Source organism: Xenopus laevis, chromosome 9_10L (assembly GCF_017654675.1).
Source record: "Xenopus laevis strain J_2021 chromosome 9_10L, Xenopus_laevis_v10.1, whole genome shotgun sequence".
Lineage (NCBI taxonomy): Eukaryota > Metazoa > Chordata > Amphibia > Anura > Pipidae > Xenopus > Xenopus laevis.
Window position 1 is genome coordinate 105,747,571 of NC_054387.1, and position 23,280 is coordinate 105,770,850.

The window sequence follows — 23,280 nt, forward strand, 5'->3', positions numbered from 1 at the left end:
GGTGATATGATATTGCTGATGTGATTTGGGTTGTTAGTTCGACCCCACGACCCATTTTATAAACACACAGCCTCTCTTTTAATAATGTCTCGTTCAGAGAAGTTGGGATGGATTACAGTGCATAAAACATAGAAAGATGGGATGTATTCATTATAATTAAAAAGCTCAGATTCTGAGGAAATGAAGGAAGGCCACCACAGGGCTTTAATAAATCAGGCCATACAGATTTAATCATGAATGTAAGAATTCTTTTGCATGCAGGGTAAGAAAATGAAATAGACCCTGATATTTAAATAGATTGTAATTTATGGATATTCCAAAATGATTGGAGGCAAAGGAGTTTAATGCCATGCTGGAGATGTCGTTTCACACTGCAAAACAGCATTATCTGTAAGTAATAATAAAATTGTTTGCGTGTCAAGAAATCCTTTGATTTTAGTTGGATTTTTGTTATAAACTGGGATCTTTCATTTTGTTGCCAATGAGATTATTTATATGCAGTGAAGTGTTAAGAGGCAAAATGCAGGATTACGGTTTTAATTGGAATAAAAAAATAATTTGGGACATAATCATAAATTCCATGAAATTGCAAGTTTACCCTATATGTCAAATATGTATATGTTCTATTCTGCCCGAGTGTGTCACATGAGTGAATGCCCTATATTAATTAATCATTGCAGTAAATTCTACCAGGATTCGATAAATGGCAGGCCTAGCAGCAACTGTGAATGATATTTAACAGTCCCTGTGCTACACCTAGGGGCACATTTACTAAGGGTCGAATATCGATGGTTAATTAACCCTCAAATTCGACCCTCGAATTTAAATCCTTCAAATTCAAATATCGAATTCAAAGGATCGAACGATTTTAAGCGATTGATCGAAGGATTTTTCTTAGATCAAAACAAGCTTAGAAAAGTGACGGGGAAGGTCCCCATAGGCTAACATTTTACCTCGGTAGGTTTAAACTACCGAAGTATGTAGTCAAAGTTTTTTTTTTTAAAGAGACAGTACTTCGACTATCGAATAGTTGAACGATTTTTAGTTCAAATCGTTCGAATCGAAGTCGAAGGTCGTAGTAGCCTATTCGATCGTCGAAGTACCCAAAAAAAACCTTCAAAGTTTTTTTCATTCGAATCCTTCACTTGAGCTTAGTAAATGTGCTCCCTAGTATCTGGCCTCTTACAAAACAACTAAGAAGTTCCCACCAAGATGTATTTAGTATTATCCCTAGCATAATAAAAAGTATAATCAAGAGGTGTCTTGTAATTACAAAACAAGTAGGTGACTGAACTGACAAGTCAGTAGTGATGGACGACTTTGTCCAGTTTCGCCAAAAAATGTGCGAATTTCCATTGAAATTTGCGAAACGGCGAAAAATTTGTGTAATGGCGCCGGCATCCGTTTCTGAATTTATTCGCCGGCGGCAAATCGTGGGAATTTGCGCCTGGCAAATAAATTTACCCATTACTACAAGTCAGATCTGTTGTAGAAGATACACCAATAGTTTCATCAAAAATAGTTCAAGGCACAACTGTCCATCTTCCATATGCCATCTTCTAGACATACTGACCAATAACATTTCATTGACCTATATGTAACACTTTTGATAACATACGGAAGCCTCAAAATGTCCTTTATATTTAGGATGAGCCCTTGCAGATGTAGGTGAAGATGTTGTATTAGGCTCACTATAAATACTAGAGTTCTTCGCCAAATAGTGTTAAATACTCTAACTATTTATTAATGCAATAATCAATAACAATGCAAGAGAATTTGCAATATAAACAATATCAATAAGTCACAACCACTGGGCAAATTACACTGTCATGACTAATGGAACCACAATGGAGACTCAGGGGTCACTGGTAACAGTATTTTGAGTAGAGAACTAGGAGGAGGCTGGCTGGAAACAACAGGCAGGAGTTTGGAAAGAGGTGTTAATGCAATACAACTTCCAAAGCACCAGCAACAGATCAGGCTTCTGATGTGAAAAACCAGCAGGGATGAGGCCAATTTACTGGCCACAAACATTGGTGTCAGTTAGTTTTAATGGTATAAATGTTGTGCCACAAGTATTTGCTAACATCACATCAGGAAAACTTGAGAAAGCCCTGGTGTCTACTTAGCACATGGTGGTTCATCACAAAGCTCAGTGACATCATTGCTGAGAAACAGAAGAATGCCAACAAAACATTACATGCACTCCTATGACACTTGGAGTCCCTGTATTGGTTGCACTACTTAACTGCAGTATAGATCACTAATACCTCTTGCAGCCCTGTTTAGAAACCCACCCAATCAGATGTTTGCTTTCAGGCAGTTGACCACTAAATGCTACCTGCTGTCTTTTTTTTTTTTCTTTTGGGTTACTAGACCCAAATCAAACTTACATTACCCCTTTTGGGATTCTATTTTTGTACTTTTTGATCTCATTCTGTGTGTCCCACACTCCACCTACTGTAAACTAGCTCTGAATCCTTCTATCCTACAGCCCTAGAGGAATGCAAGGGAATTAGCCAGATTTCTCCCCTGTCTTACATAGAAAGTACTTGCACTGGATCAGTTTATCAGCAATTTTAGTAAATCAAAACCAAAGCCAACGAGGTTCTAGGCTGGGTATACAACAAAAGAGTAGTGATTTGCGTGATTCGCCGCCAGCGAATAAATTCACGAAACGGGCGCAAAAAATTCGCTGCTGAAAACTCGCCGGCGTCAAAAAAAATTGTCACCGGTGTCTAAAAAACGGACGCCGGCGTCCAAAAAATGGACGCTGGCGTAAAAAAAACAGACGCCGGCGTCAAAAACGAGACGCCGGCACCGTTTCGTGAATTTTTCGCAATTTCACGGGAAATTCACGAATTTTCTGGCGAAGCGAAATGGCGCAAGTTCGCCCATTACTACAAAAGAGGTGTATTATTTTCCATTTTCATTTCCAATACATGACAAGCTCATAAATATCTGACATGACTTAGTATAGATCTTTTTTCTACCCACAAGCTTCAATGACACACCATCACATACCAATATACCTATATTTTATTTTGGGGAAGTTGCATGGTTCTCCATGTCATATACTGGAGAACTTAGACAGTCCAAAGTACTACTTCTATCCCAAGGAAATGTCCATCTTGCAGGAGAGTAGAGTAGACCAAATAGGGGATTCCATTTTTTATAATGCCTAGATCAGAAAGTAAACTGTGACATGGATAGTTAGATTGTTAGATAGGGTGTATCCATAATAGTATCTACTGTATTTAGCACTGCTAGTTAAGAAGGCAACATGCACACATGTATTTCTTGCCGGACCAGAAAGAAAATAATTAATTCTGTACTCCTATTAATAAATTCTTCTTAGATCAACATGAACTCCCTACTTAAATTGATTACCACAACCCTGTGTATCATTCTTGTACAAAATTAGGTCAAATTAGTTTTTGAAAGACATATATTAATATAGTGACATAACCTTACTTGACTTAGAACTCTGTCTTTGTTCTCATTGAACCTTGTATGCTGCTGAAAGTGGAGGCACCTTTCTTCTAATGTTTATTACATGTGTGTATTTTTTTGCCTCACTCTTAACCGACAATGATAAAATTGTCGACTGGATGAAGGCATTATACAAGTTAGCACTGCATTTATCTTGCCGTGTGTTCTAGAGTTATACTACATTAAATGTACTCTCCCTTTATACTTCCCTGTGTTTTAGAGGCATTGGCACTGTATTTATCCTTGCATGTGTTCAGGGATGTATGAAATTGTCGCTGTATTTGTCTAGTCGGCACAACATTTCTTCTGCAAGGTGTTATGGGAAGTATTTGACTTCCACTGTGTTTATCCTGCCATGTGTTCTGAGACATCATAAACAGAACTGGCCCTGGGACACTATGAAGGATTCTGTGTAGAGAATATATTCAATTACCCTCTCTAAACACAAAAAAATCATGCATTGTAACAGATGTAGTAAGCGTACAAAAACTGGTAACTATTTATAGCAATGAGAGTTCTTAAAGGAGAAGGAAAGGTACCAAAGAAGTTTATGGTCAATAGATTAGCCACAATAGTACAAGCTATAACACTATATTTATTCAGTAGAATGCTTTACCATACTTGAGCAACAGCTCAATAAACTCTCTGTTTGTTTAGGATAGAAACTGCCATATTCACTTGGTGTGACATCACTTCCTGCCTGCATTTCCCTGCTCAGTCATAGCTCTGGGCTCAGATTACAGCAGGGAGGGGAGGAGGGAGGGGGAGAGGAGCAAACTGAGCATGCTCAAGCCCTAGTCCTGGAGGTATAAACTGAAAACAGGAAGTCTGATACAGAAGCCCATGTGTACACAATAGAAGGAAAGAAATGTGATGTTTCATTTGACAGAGGACTCAGAGCAGAATTACTTTGAGGGGTTACTGGTGTATTTATATAGACCTTTCTGATAAAGTTTACTTAGTTTTAGCCTTTCCTTCTCCTTTAAAGCAGATCTAATCTCAGCCCCTTGGCACTGAAACACTAGTTTAAACAGTTTTTTCCACAACACATTGCTGCAAATCTGTGCCTATAAAACACCACATTTTGCCAAGCAAAATACAGCTTCAGTATTTCTGCAAATTGCTAAACATGTTTTTATGTGGGCACTGCTACTTTCTACCGTTGCTAGTATATATATATGCTCTGTTTACCTCTACAGTCAGAAACAGTCACACAAACAACACTTATTCCAAAACAGCAGTACTGCTTGCTGCCACCACATTGCTTTTTAAATGTTCTCTTTTGGCATGCAAATTACCCAAAACAAAACAGATGGTCTAATGCTGCTAAAAATATAGTTACACATTCCATTAGCATAGAATGAACATTTTGCTTTGTTCCTGTATGCTGTCTGAAAGCAGCGTTTTTTAAGTGCATACCAGGCAACAAGAGGCAATTGAGTGTTTTCATACGTAATGAAGGGTAATTGGGATGGGACAGAATGAAAAATGTTAGATTGTGTCACGCTGTTCGACAGAAGTACCTGTTCCAGGAGCTAATGATTGAGAAAATTGTCTCACTGGCTTTGACAAAGACGTTTAGATTAAGGATTAAGGTTAAGGATGTGAATTACAACTCCCAATGTACAGAAATGGCATCCATTATCCGGAAACCCATCATCCAGAAAGCTATGAAAAGGCCATCTCCCACAGTTTCCATTTTAATCAAATAATTAGAATTTTTAAAAATGTATGTCCTTTCTCTCTGTGATAATAAAACAGTAGCTTGTACTTGATCACAACTAAGATATAATTAATCCTTATTGGAGGCAAAACAATCCTATTGGGTTTAATTAATGTTTAAATTATTCTTTAGTAGACTTACTGAATGGAGATCCAAATTACGGAAAGAATCCTTATCTGGAAAAACCCTGGTGGCAGTATGTACAAGTATAAATAAACTGCTCCCTCCACATGAAGCTGAAACAGCTCTGGAGTGAGAGTGATTTTTTTTTCAATATTGTCCACCTCACTTTATCGCATAAGTAAGTTTGCTTAGGTGTTTCTACATAGCTTCTGTCTCAGTGTCATAGGGGGAACATTTATCAAGGGTCGAAGTGAAAATTCAAATTTTCCAGTTTTTTTTATGGCCAAAACTATGAAATTCGAATAGAGGATTGTTTAAATTAGATTTGAGATTTTTATAAATTTTTTTATTTGATTTTCAAGATTTATCATACACTGGCCCTTTAAGAACGCAAATTCGACTATTTGCCACCGTAAATCTGCCGAATTGCTGTTTCAGACTATGGAAGACATACTGGGATCAATTTGGAGTTGTTTGCAGCCTTTCATTCAAGTTTTTTTCAGAGAAAAAACTCAAATTGGAATCAAATTGAATTTGATTAGAGTTTGCGGGACGCTCCTATTCACCCGAGTTCCAAAAATTAGATTTTTTAATAAATTGCAATTGGTCGAATTTCGAGTTCATGGAAGTTCATGGGACTTTTAAATAACTCCCATGAACTCGAAATTTGACCCTTGATAAATCTGCCCCATAGTGTAGGGGTAGATACACAAGTCAATGCTCTGAATATCTCCTTCTCTATTATAAAATGGTGCAAAATATGTGTCTTCATGTATGTTTTTGAATGCATGGTTTGTCTGTAGTGCAGTGAACTTACACCAGGGACCATGGGTGATTCTGCCCTCAATGCCACCCTGAGGCTGCCTAGCCGAGACCAAAGGTATCAAAACCTGCAATGCTCATGGCACAGTTATGGAAAATTCTCCTTGGCGTGTTGCCACATTTACAATGGAATTCTGGGAAAAACTTTACTTTGCACACTCTATATGGTAAGAAAATACAGTAGTAGTTAGTTGCCTATTTCTGGAGCCACAAAGTCACTTGCTATGCACTTTATACTCCTGTATTACAATCTTTCTGTACTGGCATAATGCCGGAGTTGGCCTTTACATTTCATTACATTTACAGTTCCTCAGCTCCATTTAGAAAGGGCAGTCCTTTATTGTTTCTTTTGCAGTTATGTCTCTGAAAAAGTTGCATTCTCTAGTACCTGTATTGCTTCTTTACAGTAGTACCACCAATAAATGTTAGGGCTAAGCTTATTCGAGTTTGTCTGTTTACTCAGATAAGTAAGATTATGGCCCCTATAACTCTTCTATATAGTGTTTAATTTAATAGTTAACAAGTATAATAATTGAAACATTTATATACATTTGTAAAGTTCATTAATATATAATACTATTGTATCTATTGAACCATCAATTATGGAGCAATGGGACATTTATAATTTCCCCATTAATGGATAAGTAATATGTGCCCATTTGCCCCATGTTCCTCTAGTACAATTGTGCCCTAAGTGCTATCTTTTCTATGAACTTCACTTACAATATGCAGAAAAACACAATTCTGTTTAATGGGATGCTGTTCATAAACCCTGATTAAGCTCCACCTACAGTGATGTGCACATATTGCTGCACTGTTGAATTGTGTTTCTATTTGCTACACCTCCAGCTTGCTTCACTAGTGAGACATGTTCCAAAAGGTTGCTTTAAGCTTCTCTATTAAAATAAGTGTCATTAAGTTCCAACTTAAGTCTGCTAGACTACTCTCCTAAAAGCTCATATTTTGCTTCTCTAATAACATGGTATCAACACGCTCCACCTACATTCTGCTGCACTAGCCAGCCATGTCTATAAGCCTCCTGTGTTAGACTAGGGAGGTGGCATCCATAACTTCCACCCTTGAGATGCTGTCCGTAGAGAAGCAATATGCCTTGGTACAGTTTAAAAGTTACCTTTTTGAAGAACTGCAAAAAGAGCACCAGTTCTGCTGGACGGTGAAGTTATATAAGGACTCCTAAATCCTCTCAATAATGGCTTCTCGATTTCCTCCTTCTTGAAATATGGTGGAACGTTACCAAATAATGCTGTATTACAGAGTCTTCATAATAGCCTTGCCTCCTAGTATAATGAGCTCCATAATGTTTTAGGAGCACCCCTCTTTAAGGTTATCATATCCCAGATCAAATCTGTGTTGCTGCTCGGCAGTGAAAGTCTCTCCACTCCAACTACAAAGCAGCTTCACTCCTGTCTCCTAGGAAATGGCCCCCTCCTGCTTAGAATGTTCTTTCAGGATACCGTTCTTACATGCTATGGAGAAACTTATTAAAAATAAAGTCAAACCTGCTGAGAACTTATCATTGTTTGAACATATAAAGTTGGTTAAAGACATGTGAAACCTATTTATATATTTACATATGTATTCAGCGTTGATGACAAAGGGAAGACCTCAAATACAACATCAACTTGTTTCTATTTTAAAGGGAAAATGCATATCCTATTTCTATAAATGTATTCATTTCAACTATCATAATTAAAATATTATATAAGCTTCATGTCATGGAAATAAGAGGTTTTTTTTAAAAAAAATACAATTAGTTAAAAATTATGAAATAATAAAGTTAGTCTTCACTAAGGTGTCTCTCTACATGCTTGGTGTCAGAGTCGGTTATTTTGAAAAACAGTTAGCTTTAATGCACTTTAATGAACTTTTATATATATATATATATATATATATATATATATATATATATATATATATATATTTAAAAATATTGTATTCATAGCGAATCCATGTTCTTGATTTTTGTGCAATGGTCACTTTTCACTTCCTGTAAATGTCAGTGAGCTCCTACTGGCATGATACAATGGACAATAACATCCAAATAGGAACCGTTTGTTGGTGTATAAAGTGAATGTCCTGTAACATGACCTGCCCCTGCCACCTGAATGAAGGGTTATAAATTCTCAGTTTTGACCCCACATTGCACTCATGCAGTAAGTGGATCCCAGGAATGCCTGAATTTCTTACAGGGAATTCCAAGCAATTTAATAATATTATGCATATTTTAAGCTGAACTGGCTCCTTTTGCTTTACAGAAATGGAGGGATAGAATATAAATGAAGCTCAAGCATTTTAAGCTTCCCGCATTTCCCTATCACTCCTTGATGGTACCATCTCTTTAGCAATGCCCTTTTTATTAGGAACTATCAATGTTCTATTTGTATTTTATACCCTAATTTGTTGGGTGCTTTCTAAACAACAGCAATAGTTCATCTAAGGAAGGGAGGTATTTATTTCAATAATAAAATAAGCTGGCAGTTCATACTACTGAACCTATTTGTGTACAGAATGCTATTTCTGCAACAACGGCAGCCAAATCACCATGCAATGGAAGCTTAATGCCAAATAACTAATGGAGATAATGTGAAGAATAGTTACAGTTGCTACGGTATATTATAGCTGCTTCTGATGTATAGAGACCTTGAGTGAAAAATGAGTCCTTCTATAATAATAATACTATTTTTTCATTATTGAATCCTTCAGTACTTGGTGAAGTAATTGGCATAAAAGGGATGCAACATATGGCCATGTACTTGTATCAATACCTTAAAAACAAAGTGAAGTGATTTGCAAAACGTATCACAGAATATTCAGTTTGGTATGAAAGATAATGTTGAAATAGCAGGCAGGGCACTCAGGATAATGTTAGGGAAATAGCAGGGCAATCAGGATAATATAAGTGCAAAAAAAAGTTTCTTTTTACATAGAAAAAGCCCAATGCATTTCGACCCTTCTCAATTTAGTGGGGGTCGAAATGCGTTGGGCTTTTTCTATGTAAACATTTACTTTTTTTTGCACAAATATTATCTTGATTGCCCTGCTATTTCAATATTGTCTGTATTCATTTGGGGATTTTTCAGGGGACCTGCAGTGAGCACCACATATTTGAATTGGTAATTAACTAGGAATGCACCACCAATTAAATCCTGCCTCATAATATAAAAGGTCATCTAATAATCACCCAAAATAAACAGAAAACCCAACCCTGATAGCAATTTACAAAATCACATGGTTGCCATCATGCTATTGGTTTGATTGTGTATAGGCTATCATCTCATGGGCCCTTTGTGGGTCCTAGTTAGTTACAGTTATCGTCCGTAAGCCCATAGGCAAAGAATAATGAAAATTTAGGGAGGTTTATCCAAGATCAACTTATATTTTCATATATATAATTATAAGTTTTCCAATGGAAAGCCTTCTACTGGTAGCCTCCCCAATCACAATGTCACCCTCCTCCTGTGCCCATGGCCTAGACCACTAACTCACTAAACATACTGTACGAGGTTTTAATGTGTCAGATCCGTATTCCATCTCTCATTTAATCATTATGATCTATTTTTAGCTATGCTGGTTGGTATGTTATGTACTAGACTCAATTGTCCAACAAATACTGAGGATCTATTTAGAATTTAATTGCATTACTGAAGTGGACGGAGAAGGAGAGCACTAAAATTTAACTTCACCTCCAAAGAGCCTTTTCTCCTGAAATAGAAGAATTATTTAAATATATAAGCTCATCATTTCCAGCCATTGGCGTTGCTAGCCCTTTAAATAATAAAAGTAAACTGACCACTTTACGCGGACGATTAACAATGTGCTGCAAGCCCATCTGTTGGCAAAAAAGGATCAGTCTGTGTTAAACATGGGCAGTAAAGTTTATCTCTAACTGTACAAACCAAATAGAGATAGTATCAAAAAATGCCATGAAAGCGCCTGTTATCATATCAAAAGCCAAATTCAGTTCCTTTCTTCTTGAGAGCTCCTGAAGGGATTACTCACACTCTGGCTGAATAGGAAATCCCTGTATTTTCTTTTTACAATGACTGACTCATTCTGTCAGATGAAATTTGTACTGGATACTTTTATTAGCCTTTTGTTCTTGATTTTATGCATTGTGCTTTGCTCTCACTGAGATATTTTTCTTCCTTTACTAGCAACAGCTGTAGGAAAGTGCTTGGTATTACGCTGCAGTTGAATACTCAGGATTGGCTGCTGATGTTTTGGACTCTCAGGGGGTGACAAATGTCCCCAAAATTTCAATGCGCCATGTCAATGAAATAGCATGAGAAACTATTGATATTAATAAAGCCGTTTTGTTGTTATGTCCACCAGGATTTGAGGGTCCTTATTATTATGGCTTTATTATTTTGTTTTGCAGCTGTACAGGTAAAGCATCTATAGTCTTGGGGTTTCCAGATAAGGGATTTTAATCATAATTTGGTCAAGATACCTTAAAGGGATTGTTCACCTTTGAGTTCGTTTTTTGTATGATGGAGATTGATATTCTGAGACAATCTGCAATTGGGTTTCATTTTTTATTATTTGTGGTTTTTGAGTTATTTAACTTTTTATAAAGTTTGCAATTCCTGCAAGTTACCAAATTATCCTATCCTTATCATAGATTTGAATAAGAGACTGGAATATGAATAGGAGAGGGCCTGAATAGAAAGATGAACGATAACAAGTACTAATAGCAATACATTTGTAGCCTTATTTGAAGCTAGAAAGAGTCATAAGAAGAAGGCAAAGAATTAAAAAAAACTATAAAAAAATAAATAACATACTAGAAGTTAACTTGAAGGTGAACCACCCTTTTAAGGCTACTAGAAAACATTTAGACATTGAGAGCACTTGACACAGCACTGAATCCAACATTAGCCAATAACGCCAATCCCCTTAACAGTTTCTGCCAATTTGGTGGCTAAAACTTGCATCACCCTTTATCTGTATTAATTGCCTGTGAGAAGCTGACTTTATTTAATCACAGTGAAGAACTTCATTCAATATAGAATGAAGACAGACAGCAGGTGCACATACATCCAACACAAATACACTCAACAGGGCACACACCTACTCATAGAACACAAATACATAGAGCAAATGATGCAGGAACAAAACAGGAGTCAGAGTATTTAATATTTTTGCCTCTTAAAATATATTTAACCAATGTCTCTCCCTACCCCCCTTTATGATTTGTTTCACCCAACCTTGTCTTTTGCCACCCCAATAGATGTTTGTAAATGGCTCTCTTCAAATAAACCGACAATTCTTTGTAACTCACACTCAATGAAGGCAAACTTCCACCAGGCAATTAGTTCAAAGTGAAAAAGAGTTTATTGTGTCCACAGCCTTACACGTTTCGTGTTACAAACACTTCCTATCTCTTCAAATAAACAACAAATTACAATTTCTAAGACCATTTCTCCAGTTTCCTTGCAATGAAAATGAAATTTTAATTAAATATATTTATCTAATAAGAATGAAGAGATGATGGCTTACTCACTTTAGTACTGGCATTCAGACTTCAATGGTAACAGTGTCTCTCTGCCTAGAAGAGCAGCCAACTATTGCTAAGAATAATGGTAAAAGTAGCAGTAAGTCCATGTATACAGTGTACAGTTCTCTGGAATCTGTTGCGCTACAGTAACAATGCTTCCACTGCTGTTTCAGTACTTCCACTTGTGCCTAAAGATCAGCCTCTTGTCCACAGGAATGCATGTTCTGTCAAAGCTCAGTCAAAGAAACAAGGGTTTCCAAAAGCTTCAGAGGTGTTACTCTAAATAAAGGCACTAAAGCCTCTTTGAATCACAGGACAAAGCTCAGCTGCCTGCATCGTATAAAAGAATGGAAAAAAAACATATTCTGGCTGCTATACTTTTCTTGACATGGCTTAGAATGACTGCAATACATTGCTTTTGATTGACAAAAAGCCTTTTTCTATGACTGTGAATAATGCAGTGCCGTAGCAGAATGTCACAGTTCCTTTTGTGGAGTGGTGGGGGTTAGGGGATCTGCAAACCGTTCTAAGTTTTTGGAAGGTAAATAAAGAAATTACGTTACCTGAAGGTACAGAAATACATTCTCTTACAGGGGTTGAAATATTAGAACACATTATTGTAAAGAGTGAGGGGACAAGGAAAGAAACAGTGCTTGGAAAATATTATGATACCATGCCGCTAGCTAATGTTGAAATTTTGGATAGAAAGAGAAAAAGTACCCCGCTTAATCACTCAAATAACAGCAGTCACAGATTGGGCCAACTTGTAGCCTTATTCAATTACCTTATAACTCGGGGTTAAGTATAAAGTGCAGTGCTATAATTGTATTACGTTCATTAAAAATACAATTACTTAAGTTGATCATTAATAAATTAATAAAGTGCAGTGCAATATCATCCCTTCAGTGATTCAATTTTAAAAGACAAAAGTTGATGCTTGTGCCCAGGCTTAAAAAATTATAAGCCACCAATTGCCCTTAGCTGGGATAAACCCACTAAAATATTATAAATAGCAACGTTGCTTGAGAATTGGATGCTTCTATTCCCCCATCAAATTGTGCTTTATAAATTATAAAGTTCTTAATAGTGCAGGATAATTAAATATAGTAAAAGGTAATTAAAAATTAATTAATTAGAGTGACCACCATTAATGGGATAAGCATTATAATCAATGCTCAGTTCATGAAAACAGGAGAGAAACTGGAAGAAAAAGGAAGGTGGAGTTGTCCCAAATCTACTTCCCAATATTTTCTATCCCTGGGACACCACAAAGGCTGAGAAGGCAGACCAACCGGGACTGTGGCCTCAAATTTTAACTAAGCCCTAATGCTGTTGGAGGCTATTGTATCCTAAAAACCACAAATCCACGGCCTCCTGAGAAATTAGATAAGGAGAGAGATACAGATACAAATTAAGCAATTTCCACCACCCCTCCAATAGTTGACCGATTAATTAAATAATTCATTTAATTATTTAATTAATCAGTCAACTATTGGAGGGGGTGGTGGAAATTGCTCAGTTCGTATCTGCATCTCTCTCCTTGCATATCTAATTTCCCATTATGTAAGGGGGAAATGTCCTAAGCCTATGATACAGTGACAGCTAATGGCAGATATTCATTTGGTATATATGTAAGAAGCAAGATAAACATAATCTTGATTTATATAGCTGGGTATACACTTTATGATCTGCTTGTTTGGTGAGGTCACCAAAGAACCACATCTTTGCTCAATATGGCCACCTATGTGCTGGGCCTAATCGGTCTCATCCAATTGTTTGATTGTCAGGCCAAATATCAGACCACAACGGTGGCCAATGCAGGCCCATCACGATCTGCTTCACTCAGTCTGCAAAAAACACCCAGGCTGAGAGCAGCAAGTCCTACACTCCAAGTGCCCTTGCCCTTAGTAGAACCCCCTCCTCCATTTTGGCTTTTTTCCCTCCCTTCTGCATGGTACACTTTTGGCTTCTTTTGTCCTTCATTTCCCCAAGTGGTATCACACCATACACACATCTTGTGACCATTTAATTTGCAATTATACAAGGTGAGTCTTTTTCAGCATATCATGTTATAACTTCCATCACTGTACAGTACATATATGATGAAAGTCTGTCTTCTGCCCTTATAACTACTGTTAAAGCTCACAGCTCCTCTAACCACCTTTCTACATATCCACAAGATACTTTCAGTTGGATATTTATTTCTTATGCTGCATAACACATTGCAAGCTATCTTGTAGTACAGTTGTGATGTCACACACACAATTAGCACACGGTTTATAACAGGACATTATACCCATATTTGCCTAAAATAATTTATATGCTTCATAATCATTGGGTTTAAACCAAGAACCACCAAGTTCTAAGTTTTTCTGTTTGTCTTGATACATAACAGTTCTCACTGTATACAGTATGTCTGTGAATGAAGTCTCTGTAAAAATACTCAGAATCCCACTGCAAAACCAATCCTATATGAAACTTGTTTTTATGAGAACAGTACACTGCAGGTGTGTAATGGCCTGAATATTTTATTTGAGTTGATAAGATCTGATTGATGTTTCTGACCTTTGCCCAAAGCAGCTTATAAAATGAGGGACAACTGACAGTCATGATCAATGTCTCTCTAAAATTACAAATGAAACTTAAAGGAACACTAACTGCTAAGCCCAGCAATTCCTGCAGAAGAACACTAACTCGCTCTCCTGTGGCTACAGAAACCCAAGTACCAACAATCTTTGGATATTGCAGGCAGCAGGGAACTTGCAGGTAGTCGCATCTGCTTCATGGAGCATGTCGCCGCAAGCCTAATGTTCATTCTTGAGATTGAAAGCCTGTGATTCTCATTGCAAAACATTCATTATAGGGCATGATGGGTCGAGTCAGTCACCAGTCACTAAGACTGTGGTTGGTTTGTAGAGATATTCCAGTTCCTTGACAGAGCTGTGATTCAGTGAGCCCATTGTGCATGCGTGAACATGTAAGAACAATAAGTAAATCCTATTGATAATGTCATGGTGTGTGCCCCCAACTACCTGACCCGCAACCCGATCAACGACCCGCTGAACACCATTAAAGAGGAAGTGACATCATGTAAAGGAGTAAAACTCACTATAGCAGACCTGCCAACCCAAATTTACACTTTTATGAAAACCCTCAGGTACCTGACCTGCTGCAGGACTCTACCTAATGTATTTAAGGAGGTTCTCTCCCAATGAGTCTGAATGGGCACCAGTTGTGATACAGTGAGTTGCCCAGGAGTCATACAATCTTATTAGACTTATTTGGCCCAATACCTGAGTGGCCACATTAGGCAAATATCTGTATAATAATTTCAATTAGATTAGGGTGGCACTTTGGTGAGACATAGAAGTGCAACCAAATTGTGCTTGAAGTTACTGTGTCATCACATTTGGATATCACTGTGCTAATATTGGGTGGGCTTGATTTTCCAATACATACTGTATGTTTATATGTTGGGGCTCATTTTATTAGAGGTTATTTGTCCATTATTTGCTGGGGTATGTTAGGTTTATTGTGCCTTTGTATGCTGGGAGCTGCTGTCAAGAGTGGAGATGCATGCACAAATTATGTCTGTATGATAAGGCACACTGTATGTCCATTAGAAATATGTTTTGTACATTTTATTTCTTTAGTGTAATGCAGAAGTCATCTATGATATGTTTCTCCAAATCACCATCTGACACCCTTTTCTGTTTTTAAATTAGCTGAACCCACTGGCATGGTCCGGTCCACAGTTCCCTGACATATCACAGAAACAACCATCTATACTTAACAACAACCAGCTTCGTGCGCTCCTGCAAACTCTTGTCTCATTTGCGCGCCATTTGCGAAAATGTATTCACAATGCGAATTCGCAAAAACCAGAAAGACGGGCAGAGCAGTGCAATATATTAGCATTCAGGAAAAAACATGGGCAGTACAACCATTTGCGAAAAAAAAATATGCGCTGCATGAACTTTATAAATGACCCCCAGTGTCTTAAAGCAAACGAATTAAACAATGTTTTATAGCAGGAGTGCCCATACTTTACTAATGTTGGGTCTACTTTTAGTGACCTTGCCCCATTAGGATCTACATCCATAAAATCATTGTTAGCATTCTGTTCCATGGAAAATATTGCTTAAATACTGATTTATGGGAAAATGAATATTGCAATATTTAACAAACAACTATTTCCTATGTAACCTTAACATAATAAATATCTGAATAAAAAGCATGAAACATGAGGGTGATTTAGACAAGCTGTGTGTTGACAGTGTCTTGAGATCTACTGACCACCAGCTAAAGGTCTACTGGTAGATCCATATCTACCCTTTGAGCACCCCTGTTTTATTGCTAAATCCCCTTGCAAAATGTAAAGTCTTGCTCCACACATAAGGCTCATGATAGTAGTGATTGAGAGACCCTAGGCAGAGCTAACAAACATGTTCATAATGTCAGTAAAGACAAGACTTGCCCAGTTCAAGTAGCTTTTTTTCCAGACACAAAACAAGTGGGAATTGTCCACGGCAGGCATATCTGCACAATGTACTATTTTTCCAAAATGCTTTTATTATTATTGCAAAAGGAGAATATTTTATGTAAAAGAAGTTAAGATGTTGGAAAGACATGGTCTGGGTAGATCTGAGGACTTTGTTTTGTTAGATCTGAGGCATAGCCAAAACTTCCCCAATTTCTGTTCAGGAATATGGGCAATACTCTATGATCTGTACTCTCCTTGCAAATCTGGGCACTTCATTGGTATTTTTTCTGCTAATATTAATTTTTAACAGGCCTGGCATAGTGGGTTACCAGGTCCTATCTTAGTTCCAGTCATGTATTTCCAGTACTCTGATTGAGTGGCTTGGAAAATGTTATCTTTAAACAATATTCTGAGAAGTGAATTGTGTGCCCCCTCCATTCACTTCTCCTCACACAGTCGATAGCAAATCACCAATCTTGTTAAATTACATAGGAAAGGCCTTTATAACTACTTGAATTGCTCCATTCTGTCTTATTAACTCTCAGTCTTGTATTTATGTTAATGAAATAAAGAAATACGAGGTTTCCAGACTTTTAAACTTCTTCTGTTCCCAATTTACATAATGGACGTGTTTCAGCCTGTGAAATAAAATACCTCTAAACAGTTTTTTTTTTTTGGCTGTAATGGAAGGAATGTGCTGAACTGGTTGCCAGTGATAAATCCCTGCTGCTGAAATGCCGTTTGCCAACTACCAGCCATGAAAGGGAAAAAAAATATTAGAACCCGTTCCAATTTTGTCGGGAAAAAAAATTGAATCAACATTGCAGATCAATAAGTTCCAAGCATATCATGTTATACTGATACATCGTGGCTGCGGCTTCTTCTATCAGATTTATCTTACCTTAATGGAATGATGTTGGCGATCTCCAGAAATTAGGTGTTTGGGGATTAATAAGTAATTCCAGTGCTGGTTTCCACATCAATAGGCGTCTGCTGGCAAATTAGCATTGTTTCATTTTTTTTAGACTGCAGCCAACATTTCCAAATAGGTAATCAAACCTAAAAAGCAAAGAAACATATGTTTTATACTGCAGTTTCTGGCCAATAATAAAAACCAAACTATTTCTTTCTTTTTATTGTCCCTTTGAGCATGATTGGCTTGGTATTAATGTTTTTATAACGAGAGTAAAAATATGTTCCCTGCTTTGCATTGCTGATTCTGGAAGTTCATAAGCATTTGTTATTTTTTCCCCCCTGATACTGAATATATAAATGCCACGGGAATTTAAATAAATGCTTAAAATGGCACAGAAATAAAAGGGATGCTATCATTAAATGAAAATGTATTATTTGTCCATGAAAACCAATGTGTAATAAGAGTTTATGGCCAATGGATTAATTAAAGTTGATATATATTGAACCTTTAAAACCATTTTGAAGACATTCACTGAAGACTCTTGCTTTTCTCTTTCTCCCACCCTCTATTCTAGGTGGAGAGAAGAGACATTCTTATTCATTTAAGACATACAAGAGTTATTAAACCAATGCACTGTTTTCCTGTAATAGAAGCACTATAAATGCATAGATCCACATAACACCCATGGAATGGACATTCTCCAGCATTCTAAGAAATACAGTTTTCAGAATTGTTTCCACCTAGCTGTTGGTATTTTTTATTACCCAGACCTCGTTTATAAAAGCAAAACTCAGAGAAAAGGCTATTCAAATAAGTGAGGTTATTTATTAGACAAAGACAAACAAGACAAGAGTTTTGCCTAGGAAGTTGTCACAATCACATCACAGCATAGTACTTAAGTGTCACAGGAGAACTCCCCAAAGACACTCCTCTTACAACAAGCTTTTATACCTTTACAGAGCATTTACCATAAGAGCAAAGGGTACACGGAAATACCATACATGGTCAAAAGCCCTCCTTCTATATTAGAAGGCATGTAAGCTTACTATAGTAAATATTGCAATACCTGTTACACCATTTTATATTTCCCTGATTCCAACATACACAAACCATATATGTCTGCTAGTGTAGGACAGGATGGGTGTTTGCAGTTCTGAAGCAACACTTCTGTATCTCACTGTTGTTTGACTTCTGTCTGCAGAGTCTTGACCTTTGGTCAGCATGTCATTGTATAATTACCTGAGACCACTATCAGCATTCCCCCTATCTGTCTAAAGGTGGCCATAGACACACAGATCCCATCGTATGAATCGAGGATTCATACCATTTTTGTTGCCAAAATGTTGCCAAACGAGCGGATCTTTGCACTATGGCCACCTTTAGGTCTGCTCTTTGTAAGTACCAGGACGAGGGGTCTTGATCTTTAATTTATATTAATAGTCCTAAATACCAGCCATTACCCGTCATGGACTAGGGTGTTCTCATTATTCTATTGTTGATATCATTATTTTATTGTCATAGCCCTGAGCATTGCAATATCAGGCAGTGTTACATGGGGCTACTTTAGGCACCATGATTTTTTTTTAGTTCTCCCAAAAGTACCACCAAAGCTGCCCCCCCTATAGACATAAATGTAAACTGTCTGGCAAATGTTTGTTATAGAAGCTTGAAAAGTGCAGTGATGGGTTTCTCGACTTAAGTTGATTGATAAGCCATAACACAACCACTGATCAGATGATTTAAACACAGGAGACCATCTACATTGAGCAGAAGTAGACCTGTGCCCAAACTGTACTTCAGAGGATTACATATACTCCCCAATGAGAATAACTATAAATATTTAAAGGGTGGTTCACTTTTAAGTTAATTTGTATGTTCTAGAATGGCTAATTCCAAGCAACTTAGCTGGGCTTTTTATTTAAAAATTTTTTTGCTTTATTTGCCTTCTATTTAGGACTCTTTTCAGCTTTCAAATGGAGATCACTTGGGGGCCTCTTATTCAAATCAGTGCCTCGTTGGTAATTTGCACCCTAACAATCATATAGCTGCTGAAATTAACTAAAAAGCTGCTGAGCAAAAGCTGAACAGCTCAGAAACAAAAATAATAAAAAAATGGAAAACAATTGCAAATTATCTCAGAATATCACTTTATATATCATGCCAAAAATAAACACCTTTAATAGAAGGCAAAAAGTAAAGTAGATTTAATATCTCTGTTTTACTGGCTCATAATAAGGCAAAATAAGATATGTTATAACTGAAAATAAATCAACTCCTAAGAAAAATTTCTTTATTACCCACTACCCACCCAATCGCCAAACTGGTGAAGAAGATGGGTCTAATCTACATAAATATGTAATAAACTGCGACAGAAAAAGTTAGCCTTGGAAACCAATCAGATCTTTGCTTTTATGTTCTAGCTTGTAAAATACTGATCGATCAAAATAAATTATTGATGGCGTGAACCGGTAACTGGAGCACAGTGTGAAGGGAGATATATTTCCCCAAGGTTCATGTCTTACTCCCATATGTACAGCAGTTCTGAGTGGGTTAATTCTAGTGATGGGCGAATTTATTCGCCAGGCGCGAATTCGCAGCGAATTTGCGCGATTCGCCGCCAGCGAATAAATTTGCGAAACTCCCGCGAAAATTCGCGGCAAAAAAAAAACGGGCGCCGGCGCCAAAAACGCCGTTTCGCGAATTTTTCGCCGTTTCGCGAATTTCGCGAATTTTTCGGCGAAGCGAAACGGCGCAAATTCGCCCATCACTAGTTAATTCCCCTAGAAAGTCTCACCTGGGGAATAATTAGCAGGCTAGATCAGCTAGCTGCTAGAGAGGGTTGTTGCTCAGAGAGGAAGATTGAGACACACTGAGGAGAGTTGGGAGCTGAGTGGAGCCATTGGAAGCGGCTGTTTATTTTCCCCCAAAGGGAAAGGACTTTGTAGAGGTACTGTAACTCTGGGGAGTTGTACTGTTTGTGTTTGACTGGGAATCCCAGTAGGGGACCAGTAGTAGAGAGGGAAACTACCCTGTGTATTAGTTAGAGCCCAAGTGTGACAAGGATTTTGTTTTATGCTGCTTTGCTCACAGAATCTTTATATGTGAACAATAAATGGACTTTGCCCTGTTCAAGACTTTGTCTGTTCGTATGATCCTGCTCACAGATGGGTTGCTACTATGATAGTAAGTGAAACACGCGCATATACAGTGACCGCAAGGAGAAGCGAAATGCGTTGATGTGGGGAATTATGTGAACTAATAAACCTGTTTTTTCTTTGTGAGTCCTTTCAGTCTAGTCCATGTATATCTCTCACTGGTGCTACTGTATGCATTCAGGAAAAGGCATTAATCACACACTGGGATTATAATGAGGATGATTATAACTGGTTAAAGGAGAAGGAAAGTCTGTTTGCACTTGGGGGTTGCCAAATGTTAGGCAACCCCAAGTGATTGTATTGACTTACCTGAAACCCCGGGCCGGAGCTCCTATATGCAGAAAATTGCACCGGCCCAGGGTTATACCAGTGAACACCAGGAGCGATCTTCTTCCGTCCTTCTCTGTCTTTGGGCGGCTGTGCAGTAGAACAAAAAGCTGAACTTTAACTAAAAAGTCGGCTATTTTGTTCTATTGCGCATGCGTTTTCCTGGGGAAATTTGACGAAAGAAGAAGACGGAAGAAGATCTCTCCGTGGTGCTCGCTAGAAAAACATTCCAACTGATCAGCAGCTATACCAAATGTTATTACTTGATGTTAGCCCTTTGTGTAGGGAACATATTTATCTCTCTTTATCTGGCTCGGGGAAGTCCTGTAAGTGATCCTGCTAGAACTGCTGCACAATTCATTGAGTGGCTAAGTCATCAAATTGAATTCATTTCTGTATAAGAAATGAATGATCTCTTTTCCTTCTCTTCTGTGCTCTGACCAAACACTCATCTCCCAATGTGCCCTCGTTGTGTCTTCTACCTCTGTGACACAACATTTGTCTGACTGCCTTTTAATTCAGTATTACTCTAAAATCCTATGCACACCTATGAACATGAAGCTTTCTCTTATACACTGCAATGTTCTTTATGTGTGTTGCTGTGGAGTGTTTTGAACCTCAGTTGAAAGACAAGCTGTACTATAAACCCAAAATTTCCTCTTATTTCTTTAGTTTTACCATTTTGAAAAAATATTGAAAAAATGTAAGTAGCAGCCAGAGAGCAACTACTGATATATCAGTTGCTAAGAATGGACTTGGATACTGTTCTCAAGCTAGCCTTGGTCACTAGTACCTTGGCCTTGAGGCTGAGTCACTTTGTTGGCTCTAAGAGCAATGCTTTGTTATAAAGCTCTGAGATTCTTTTGTTCAGGGTTCTCTGTCGTTTACCTAAAGTAGTCTCCAGTAACTGAATTTCCATGAAACTGACTTTAATGTATTAAAATAACATTTCAGAAAGTCAACAACCTGCCTTGCAAAGCTTATAAGAGGGGGAGGAAAACAAAGCCAATCTATTTGCAAAACTTGAATTACAGAAAAATGGCAGAACATAGCCCATAGAAAGCTAATTAAAAAAGTGATTATTTAAATCAAAGTATGTATATAATTCCACTCAGTTTGGGCAGGGTATTGTTATAATGTTTATCTGAATTTCATACAATTGCATAATTAATAACTAAAGTGATGTTGCCTGATCAGCCTTGTTAAGATCCTTTCTCCCAGTCACTCTGCCAAAGGTATGAAATCCTGCGGTAAGTAAATGATGGGTTTCAAATTGTCTCATAGGCCACTGTAGTCTGAATGCTCTGTTATACAGGTAGATAGCATCTCAGCAAGGGAGCTGGAAATAAATACTGAAAAGCGAGAGAAAAGAAGAAAATGCGAAATTCTCGAAACGCATTGAAGTCAATAGGCGTCAAAATCATTTTGACACGCAACAATTCTGACACGAGCAGAATTTTTTATATGCACGACTCTTTTGTCTAAATGCATTAAAGTCAATGCGCATCCAAATAATTTTGATGCGTGACAATTTTTATGCATGCAACTTTTTTGTCCAAAATGCATTAAAGTCAATGGGCGTCCGAATAATTTTGACATGTGACAATTTTGACGCACAACTATTTTTTTTGACGCAGCAAATTTTTCGCAGTTGGTGAAGTGCGGAAATTTCCTGCGAATCCATGCCTGGTGAATAAATTTGCTCATCACTAGAACAGACCATTCTTAAACTGGCCATACATGTAGTGATAAAATAAAAAATCAAGTCAATCCTGACCAATGTCAATGTATCGGTCGGTGCATTGATGGGGGTTAGTTTGCCAATGCACCAGGTTCACTAGTGTATGGCTGTAGATGAGGAAGGGAGGAGGAGCCAGAGTACTGTACCTGCTGTAAATGGAACAAAAGAAAAGTGGCCATGCATATGGTTCCTTATTCAGTATTCACTTGTTTACCCTACATTCAAATTGGTCAGATACCATACAGGACTGGTCAGTGTGTGTATATATATATATATATATATATATATATATATATATATATATATATATATATATATATATATATATATATATATATATATATATATATATATGAACCTGCCAAAAGTAGTCCACACATTAAAGGAAAACTATACCCCCCAAACAATGTAGGTCTCTATTAAAAGATACTGAGTAAAACAGCTCATATGTAAAACCCTGCTTCATGTAAATGAACCATTATCATAATAATATACTTTTTTTAGTAGTATGTGCCATTGGGTAATCATAAATAAAAAATTGCCATTTTAAAAAATAAGGGCCGCCCCCTGAGATCGTACGATTCACTGTGCACACATACAAACCACATGTAAGGTCACATGAGCCAATTAACAGACAGAGTTCTGCCTTTTGCTTCCACACTTCTTCCTGTTACAGTTAGAGTTGAAGTATTTCTGGTCAGGTGATCTCTGAGACAGCACAGAGACCATCACAAAATGGGGGTTCAAGGCAAGAGATGTAAAAGGGCAATATTTATGTAAATATATATTCCAGTTTGGTAAGATTCTTTAATATGTCATTCAATTTGATATAAACTATCTGTTGCTTAAGTATTCATTTTGGGGGTATAGTTTTCCTTTAAGCTATGCCTATTTACTATATAACACCTCCTTTTTATTGCTGTTCCTGTTTGAGATGTCAGCCTCAACAAATGGAACAAAAGAAAGGTGGACAAACCATT

The 23,280-nt window shown here is 37.3% G+C and overlaps 1 protein-coding gene across 3 annotated transcripts in view; it reads right to left on the reverse strand.

Annotated features, from left to right (window-relative positions):
* Positions 1–23,280, reverse strand: part of elfn1.L (extracellular leucine-rich repeat and fibronectin type III domain containing 1 L homeolog) — a 358,432-nt gene that overhangs the window by 43,098 nt on the left and 292,054 nt on the right. For all 3 annotated transcript variants that reach the window (XM_018236360.2, XM_041576038.1, XM_041576039.1), the window contains one exon: positions 17,063–17,220. The gene's annotated coding sequence lies outside the window, so the exon portion shown is untranslated. The remainder of the gene's footprint in view (positions 1–17,062; positions 17,221–23,280) is intronic.